Raw genomic sequence first — 9,872 nt, 5'->3', positions numbered from 1 at the left:
AAGTAGATGTGGCTAAGAACAGAGCCTGAGACTAAGGAGTTTCTTGTTCTAATTTCCTCTCTCCATTTAGCTCACAGATACAAGTGTAAGGGGAAGGAGGTGGAGGGAATCAGAACTGCTCTCTATTCTATTAAGGGAAGGGCATCTAAACCCAGCTCTCTCTGCCCTGCCACTGCCCCCAACCACCTCACCTACATTGGGTGAGTGTGTTTTAAGTCTGAGTATGTTTGTGAGCATAATTTTGCTAGCATATGTCTCTATATCTGTGGATGTTTGTATGCCTTTGTTTGGGCGTGGATTGATGAATATTGAGACCTCTTTCCTAAGGACATAAGGCACAAAGCAGAGGATACCCTGTAGGTAGAGAAAAGATACTGCCGAGTTGGTGACTTGTTTTCCAGCCTTTCTGCCCTTTAGGTCTGCGTGGTAGCCTTTAGCTGCTTCCAAGTCTGGCCCAGGAGGCTTCCTTATTTTCTGAACAGCTGCTCCATGCACAGACTCTCTCCAATTCCCTAGTGTACTCCATCTAACCCAGTCAGACTCATGTACCACTAATACTTCACACACATGCTCACCTGTGGACATATGTATTCATATACACATAGAGATGCATCTGTTCACTTGAATTCATATATGTTGCTACACACACGTTCATATATAGGTACATTCACAGAGATGTGTGTATACTTGTGATCTGAGTTTGCACATCAGGGTTGGCTGCCTGGTTCACTCATTTTGTCCCATCAAGGATAAGCAGATAGGTAGCATGGCCCCAAAGGCATGATTTGCTGAGCAGAAAACTCATTCCTAGATTATAGCGATACTGACATAGAGAAGAGATTGTGGGGGGGAGGAGAAGGGAGGGAAAGGGAAAGAAGGAGAGAGGGAGAGAGAGGGAGGGGGGAAATAGGGAGAAAGAGAGAGGGAAAGAGCGAGTAAGAGAGAAAGAGAAGGAGAGAAGGGGAGGGAGAGAAAGGGAAGGAGGGAGGGAGGAAGAGAGGAAAAGAAAGAAGAGAGGAAGAGAGGGACAGAGAGAGAAGGAAGAAGGGAAGGACAGGTAGGAACACACAAAGAGAGGGGGGAAGAGAGAAGAAGGAGGAAGAGGAAGAAGAGGAGGAGGAAGAAGGGAGGGACAGGCAAACAGAGAGAAGGAGGAAGAGGAGAAAAGCAGGGATAGAGAAAGAGACACTCGCATACACACAGAGAGAAATAAAGAAAGGGAAAGAGGCAGAGAAAGCATTTAGAAAATGGAAGAAATCACGAAGTCCTAACACTAGGAGAAATTAAGGTACAGACAGATATAGAGACATAGATTTGAAGCAGTGTGGTTAAAATCAAAGGCCCCACAAACTACTCAGATCCAAATGACTCATGGTTCTCCCCCTCTGCTCAACAGCTCTTCTGTGGGGGTGAGGGAAGAAGGGAGATAGGGAGGCAGGATGGAAAGTGAGTCTGGGATGACTGAAGAAAGGATGCTCAAACTCCACATATTACCTATTCCCCTCCTCCCTGCTTCTGAGTTCTACCCAGATCTAGGTTATAGTTCTCTCAACTCTCTCTAAGTCACTTACATGGATTAAAAACAGCAACTGTCCCAGTCCTGACCCCAGGGGACCTCATTGAAGACTTCCTCCCCAGCTCCTCTCACAGGCACTTTCTGTTCTGAAATTTAACTAGAGTCCTTGTCTGTTCAGCTGCAGACCTCCTTGGACTAACTCACTAACCCAGCCACCCTCTCTTCCCGTCCTCAGTCTCTGAGAAGTGACCAGGGGAAGAAACAGATGACAGGCCAAGAAGCTAGAAGAATTCTGTCGATATCACTCCATCAGATGATTCTCATTCTGGCTGTTGGAGGGGAGGGAGAGTGGGGTTGGTGAGGAAGAGAGGAACAGAAAATCCTTCCCCTCCCCTAGCCAGAAATCTTGATTTAAAGGAATACTCAACCTTTAAGTGCAGAGATACACACACACACACACACACACACACACACACACACACACACACACACACACTTTGTCCCATCACAAATATATATGTATATTCACCTTAACTCTCTTCCTGTAGGGAGCTAGAAAATAAGGTTGGGGGGAATGGTGAGGGAAAAGCAGGGATCAATAATCTGGAGCTCCTCCCCAGCAAGGGAAATAAATACTTCAGAGATTAATAGATCTAGAACTGGAAGGCACTTTAGTGACTATTTTGTTTAACACCAATAATTTTACAGATGAGGAAACTGAGGCTCAACAAGACTTAATGATATGCCCAAGATCACAAATTTCCAAGTTGGGATTTGAACCCTATGTCCTCCACTGTAGAGCCAAGACTCTTTCCCCTGTACCATGATCCCTTTGCAAATACTTCTTTTCTGTACGACTTGGAGTTCTAGAGTGACTGACCAGTGTCAAAGGTGACTGGAGGCAGACATGTCTTGCAAACAATGCGATCCATATGATATCACCATGTATAAATAAGCACACATGTTTTGTTAGAATGATATACTTTGATAGCCATACCCTTTCACCTCATCCATTCATCTAAAAATGGCTCTTCAAGAACTTATCACTTAGGGTCCTTGTATCATTGAAGTCTAGTTGAAGCCAGAGCTGGTTTTGCTCTCCAGTTGTAATGGTCATAAGGCCACTGATTTAATGACTAGAGGTCATCTAGTCCAACTCCACCTATAAGGGAAGGAAACTGCTCTCCACAGCCTTCTGGGTAGGAAAATTTCAAATGGAAGGAAGAAAGAAAGCATTGTTAGAACAAAAGTACTCTAAAGTTAGGGGACCCCATCAATGTTATGTTTCCCCTAGAAGTTGTACCCCATCAGTATGGTGCAATGCAAAGAACAGGATTTTAAAATCAGGGAATTTGGGGATCTGAATTTAAATATTGGCTCTATCATGTATTAACTCCGTGACCTTGCAACTTTATCTCTTAGTCTTAGTTTGCTTTCTGATACCTCAGGTTAAGTGATTTGCTTAAGATCAGACAGCGAGTGACTGTGGATAAAGTGCTGGGCCTAAAGTCTTCCAGACCTGAGTTCAAATATAGGCTCAAATTCTTAGGAGCTATGTGGTCCTGTGGCAAGTCATTTTGCCTCAGTTTCCTCAGCTATAAAATAGGGATAGCTGGCAAAGGAAATGGCAAACCATTACAGTATCTTTGCCAAGAAAACCCCACAAGAGTCAGGAAGTGTCTGACTCAACAGAATGACTAAACAATATATAGCTAGCAAAAGGCAGGGTATGGATTTGAATCTAAATCCCCCGCTCTTTCCATCGTGAAACGTTGCCTCCCCAGTAGTGTTTGAGGTTTTGTATTTGAACCCACTCAGGATGGCTGGGCAGGGGAAGGGAGAGGGGAGAAGAAGGTCCAACATCTTGAGAGATCCCTTCCACTGGCCATTTTTTCTTCTGTTGCCTAACGGTCCTCCCTATCCAAGGAGAAAAAATCCAGGCGCTCACGGCCCTACCGGAGTTTTCTTTGAAGCCAATAGGATTTTTTTTCCTGGAGGGTGGGAGGTTGATGGCGGAGGAGGTGAATTGGAGCCCAGTTGGGGGGAGGTTGCATGCAGGATTGCTCCACCTCCCTCATCGTTTGGGGCCACCTGTTTTCTGACTGTGTGGGAGCCGGGGAAGTGACCACAAGGGCCAAGCCGTCTGGGAGCGAGTCCGGCTTTGATCTGCAGAACCACGGAAGCGCAGAGCGTCCTACGCAGGGATGCCCCCAGTCCCAATCCCCATCGCAAGCAACTGAGACCCCGGGGGCCCGTAGGCGGACCTCATTTACTGACTCTCGCTTCCAAGACCCGGGCAAACACTTGACTTTGGCTTCCAACTCGGCTCCGGGATCTCTCTTCCTCAGTGTGTTTGCTCCTCCGAAGCCCTGTTTGTCCTAGTTCGCCCCAACCTCTCGGACTCCCAGCTCCTGTTTCCCTCCCTCTCTCAGCCTCGCGCTCTACCCTAAGCCAGAGAAGGCGGCTCGGCGGCCACCTGCGCCCGGGCGAGCACTTTCCCCGCCCAGTTCAAGACCAGAGACAGCTACGCCTACTCTACGCTAGCTCACCACGAAGAGCCTGGGAGGGAGATAGAGAGGAGGCCCCGGACAGACCAAAGGACAGCCTCGAAGAAAGCTTCCAGGCTTTTCAGGCCAAGGCATAAACAGCAGCTTAAAAAGGCATGAATAAACCTCCCAAGTGGAGCCCAGGCTTCCTGCAAACGATAAACAGCGCTCCCGCCCTCCACTTTACCCCTTTCTCCTCCCTCCGAGTAATCCCACCTGCAGCCCCGCGCCTCCCTTTCCCCTGGAGCTAGGCTTTAACCCCTTACTCGCGCTGCCTCCCTCCGAACCTTACTGCCAGCCCTTTCAGAGAATCTTCTATCTCCCCACTAGCTCCCGCTCCTATTTACCGTTGCTCGTTCCAGCCCCAGTCCTACCCTCCCAGGACCCTCTTTTAATCAGTCCCTCAATCCCTATGGGGTCCAGTGGGGAGGGGGCGGGTCATGGAGGAACTCGGAGATTTAAAAATAGAACTCGTATTCCTCTGGCTAGCGGAAAGTCCCTGGGGTGTAAGGGAGGAAGCGGGCTGGCTAGGGGGCAAGGGTGGGGGCTCAGGCCCAGGGGCCGGATCTCAAAGTGGGGGGATGGGGGCGGGCAGGGGTGGGAGGAATGTTCAGGAAATACCCCCGGCTGCGGTGGTGCTAGGAAAAAGCTCTAATGCAAACAGGGTGCGGTTGCAGTGGAAACTCCCAGGGCAGAGTGGGGCCGGACTAAAGAATCTGCTGTCCAGCGAACCTCAGCTTTTCCTACAGGCGTTGGGGAAGGCCTATTGTGGAATCTATCTGGGCCCACAATCAGGTCGCCAGTTCTACACACTGAGCACCTTTCCCACCTCCCCCTACCTTCAGCCGCCAGAAGGGGTGATTTGGTTCCAGTCTCTTCCTCATTTTCCCCCAACCCCATTTACCTAATTTCCTGAATATTCTTCCATTCCCAGTGATAACTGAATTCCTAGTTCCCCAAGCAACCCTTCTGCCCATTTTTTATCCCGATCCACTTCAACTCTAATTTTTCCCAAATTCCAATCCAGCTCTGCCTACATCTTTCATTGTATTGAAACCTGTTTTTATCAGTAATACACTTTTCATCTTGGGCCTCTTCTATTCTTCCCATTCATTGCTCTGCCACTCAGAGAACTAATTACCACCCCTTCTTTCCCCCTTTCTTCCCCCCTCCCCCCTTTCCCCTCCTCCCGCACCTCAAACAGAGCATCTCGGACCATCCTTTCTAATACTGGACAGAACTAATCCCAAAAACACTAGTCCAGGGGTAGAAGTAGGTTTACTTCTGGCTCTGTACTACCACTCTCAGTTCCTTCTCTTGTTACCACTCAACAGCATCTCTTTTGAATTCTGCAAAGATAATTCTCCCTCTCCAAATTATCTCTGGCAGCTAACTAATTGTCTCTTTTCCTAAGGAGTTCTCCTAGCCGAAAAGTACCTTTATTGATAAGGAAAAGTTACGGAAAAATCCAAATATGATTTTGTGTCTTTGGGAAGGGGAGATTTTTATAGACAGTAGGGGGGAGAAACCAGGAAAAACTGGGGAAATAAAATGTTTTGAAGGAATCCTGGAGAAGTTGGAGAGAATGCTTGAAGGATAAAATTAGAGGAAAGTTGGAGAGAATGCTTGAAGGACAAAGTCAGGGGAGAGCTGGGGAGATGGTCTTAGAATAGATTAGAGAATTTTTTTTTTTTAGGTTTTAGGAAGAAAACAAGCTGGCTTGAGTTCCTGTCCTATAGATGGGTATATGTATGCATTAGCAACATATATGCGCACATATTTTGAAGTTCTTTTAAATAGCTTCTCTCAATACATCCTCCTCCTCAATTTCTAAGACATAGACCTTCATTCCACTTCATGACACAGATGCTTACATCTTTTATCCCACCTTCATCCATAAGTCTCAATTCTATAATTAAGAATCCAAAAGGCCCCTGGTTATTTTTATTGTTCAGTTACTTTTAATCCTGTTCAATTCTTCATGACTCTATTTGGGGTTTTCTTGGCAACAATACTGAAATGGTTTGCAATTTCTTGTTCCAACTCATTTTACAGATAAGGAAATTGAGGCAAGCAGGTCTAAATGACTTGCCCAGGATCATATAGCTAGTGAGTGTCTGAGGCCAGATCTAAACTCGGGAAGATGAATCTTTCTGACTTTAGACACAGCTTCTAACTAGAAGGAGCCCCATCTAGTTGCTCCTCGATGACTATAACCTCCTACTACTTCATTTTATTTCTCACTCCTCTTGAACTTATTATTTGTCTTCACTAAAACCTCAGTTTCCTCCATTCCTCAATACTCTCCCTGATTTCAATTTCCTCACTTCCAAGTTTTGACCCTACAAAATAGCCAGTTCAACTCTATACTATCTATTTACTCTCAAATCCTTTGACCCTTTGTCCTATCATTTGTCATGCTTAGCCAAACCCCTATGTCCTTTGCTCCTACTCCCCTTTAATATTGTAGTCACTAAAAGCATCCGGTCAATTGATGCTTTGCATTGGACAACTGCTATGTGTCTATGGTTGATTCATATTTGCTATAGATGGCATCCTAAGGGACTTGGGACTCTCAATATGCCAAGCACATTCAATCTGATTTTGCAGGGAATTTCAAAATTCCAAATCCCAGGGAGTTGTGTAAAAAAGTGTTCAGAATAGATTCCATCGAGCATTCTGGGAATTGTAATCATAGACAGAAAAGTCCCAAGGGATAGTCTTATGAGAATCATACATAGATAAAGAAGGAGTCAAGGTGTTTAGATTTGAGATGAAGTTTTAGTTTCAAGAGAAGAACAAGCACCCAGTAGCATCACAAATGGCCATGAGAGAGAAAGAGACAGAGACCGAGACAGACAGACAGAAAGAGAGAGAGAGACAGAGAGACAGCGAGAGACAGAGAGAGGTAGTGAGAGACAGAGAGACAGAGAAACAGAGACAAAGAGAGAGACAGAGAGACAGAGAGGAACAGAGAGAGAGCAAGAGTGGTCTCTCAGATGTTTTGTGATGTGGATTCATATATTAGATTCCAGGCAGTGTAGACTTGGCTCTAGGGCCCTCCCCCCATCCCTTATTAGAAAGAAAAAACACATTCTGGGAATACGGCTAGAAGAGACTGTGGATTCTGACTGTTGTCACTCCTTGGAATTAGGGAAAGGGCAGTGAAGGTTTAATTCCTTTCTTCTATGCCTTCAGCTGGCATAGATCTTTGACATAATTTCTTTAGACTCTTCTTAATTCTTGAGGATTTCATATAAAACTATGATCAGTTATTATTTCTATGTGATTTTTGCCTGTTGTGTACAGGGGAATATACAGTGTAGTGAATGGCTTCTAGTACATAGAACTAAATAAGATTGAGATTTGAACTTCAGTCCAAAGTAACTAAGAATTTATCCTAGCATGGATACTTTGAACTGAATAATGAAAGATTCTCCTAGAAATGTGTCCTTTTATTTAATCAACTTTATGAGATAACATCACCTTTTGATTATCGCTGGGTACATCTATTTGCACCCTACTCTTTTTTGCTGATTCGAAAGCTGCTTTGTTATCTTCAGTGCCTAACAGGGTACATGAGAATGATCTTTGAACAGAACCACTAGAAATACCCATAGAATCCAAAGCCCCTCCCCATGAAGTTCCCAAATAGATAGACTGGAAGGACATACTCTACATTTAAAAACTCAGCACTTCCTCCCATCCCTCCTCAATTTACAAACTATAGCATATGAGAAGATGGGGTGATTCAAAGTTAGGATTTACTTATGGCTGCAGAGTTGCTGGACATTTATTTCTTGGTTACACTTCTAGCACCCCTGGAGCACCTTCCCGGAGAGATCAGAAACCATCTTTGACTTCCAGTTCTGTGCCTTATTTTAGATCCAATCTTCATCAAGCTTTCCCCACAAATCAGGAACCATTCCTTCAATTAACTGGCTGCCTTTATAATCCTGTAGCAATGATTCTCCCTCCTCTCTGCAATTTCTCTCCCCATTACCCACTTTCTATAGCTGTTCCATTCTGAACTTATCTGAAATTAGCCACAGATGCCATGTACATGTCCCCTAAACCTAGTATTTAAAAGTTTTCCATTTAATGAATTGATCAATTCAATTCAGCAAATATTTACTATGAACTATGATATACACAGCATTGTGAATGGGTGATTAGTATCTGAGCCTCAGTTTCCCCTCTGTAAAATGAGGGTAGCAGATTAGATAATCTCTAAAATGTTTTCTAGTTTTAGCATTTTATGAATTTACCCCTTTTATTTTTTTAGACTTGACATTCCATTATTTCATTTTATCATCTCATCCAGACAAGATGACTGAAGTCCATAGAGATGAAGTTACTTGTTCAAGATTATACTGTAAATTAGTAGCTTTTTGGATATTGGAACCCAGAACTCCAACTGAAGCTTTCCCCTTAGATCTAGGCCTAGGGCCTAGACCATGACACCTCTTAATGATTCAATTCAATAGACATTTATTATGGCATACTCTGAACTTATGGTATATATTATATAACCAAATTTGTTTCTCTTTCTCCCTCTTCAAATTGCCTAATATAATTAATTTGAGAACTAAATAAAACATTGAAGGAATAATGGTTAACACAAACCCATATTCCACATAAGGGATTGATATTTTAACAGAGATCTTCAATGCCTTGACCCAAATGATTGACTCTTTATTCTGATTTCTGATTTTGAAAACCATTTTGGGAGGGGCAAGATTTCTTGATGCTCTAATTTCAACCACAATTTGCTTCCTGAATCTCTGGATATAAGGTTTATTAATTACTTAATTAGCATTTATTAGGCACTTACTTTATGACTAGCACTATTCTAAACCCTAGGTATAAAAAAAGTAATAGATAGTTCCTACCCTCAAGAAGCTCAAAATGAAGGAGACAAGATGCAAACAAATATAAACAAATAATATAAAGTTATATGAATAGAAACAATTAACAGAGAAAAAATTCTAAAATTAAGAGGGATTGGGAAAGGCTTCCTATAAAAGATGAGATTTTATCTGGAATTTAAAGGAAGTCAGTAGGCAAAGCTGAGGAGGGAGATTGTTCCAGGGATAGTGGATAGCCACTGAAAATACCTGGCATGAGGAAAAGAAGGGTATTGTTTGAGAAACTAGATCAGAATACCTTGGAGGAAGGCAGGAGGAAAGAAAAGCACCAAAAAACTCTGGAAATGTAGAAAGGAGCTAAATTATGAAAGACGTTAAATGCCAAATGAAACATTTTGAATTTTATGCTAAGGCAATAGGTAGTCACTGGAGTTTATTGAGGGTATTGTGGGTATGACATGATAGGACCTATGCTTTAGAAAAATCACTTTAGTAGCTGAATGAAGGATCATTGGAGTGGGGAGAAACTTTGGGCTGACAGACTTACCTACCAATTATGGTAATAGACATGAGGTGATCGAGAGCATGTACCAGAGTTGTAGCAATGCCAGAGGAGAAAAGGCAGAATATTTAAGAGATGTTGCAAAGGTGGAGCCAATAGGCCTTGGAAACAGCTTGTATTTGGGCTAGTGGAATGGTGAGAGAGAGTGAAGAATCCAGGATGACTCCTAGATTATGAGTCAGAAAGCCTGGGAGGATGGTATTGCTCTCTACAATAACAGGTAAGGCAGGAGGAAGGAAGGGTTTGGGAAAAAGATAACAAGTTCTGTTTTAGACATTTCAGTTTAAGACATCTACTGGATATTAATTTAAGATGTCTGAAAGGCAGCTAAAGATGTAAAATTGGAGATCAGCAGACAGATTAGGGCAGAAAGATAGATC

Source organism: Antechinus flavipes, chromosome 2 (genome assembly GCF_016432865.1).
Source record: "Antechinus flavipes isolate AdamAnt ecotype Samford, QLD, Australia chromosome 2, AdamAnt_v2, whole genome shotgun sequence".
NCBI classification, from domain to species: domain Eukaryota; kingdom Metazoa; phylum Chordata; class Mammalia; order Dasyuromorphia; family Dasyuridae; genus Antechinus; species Antechinus flavipes.
This window is presented reverse-complemented; position numbering follows the sequence as displayed.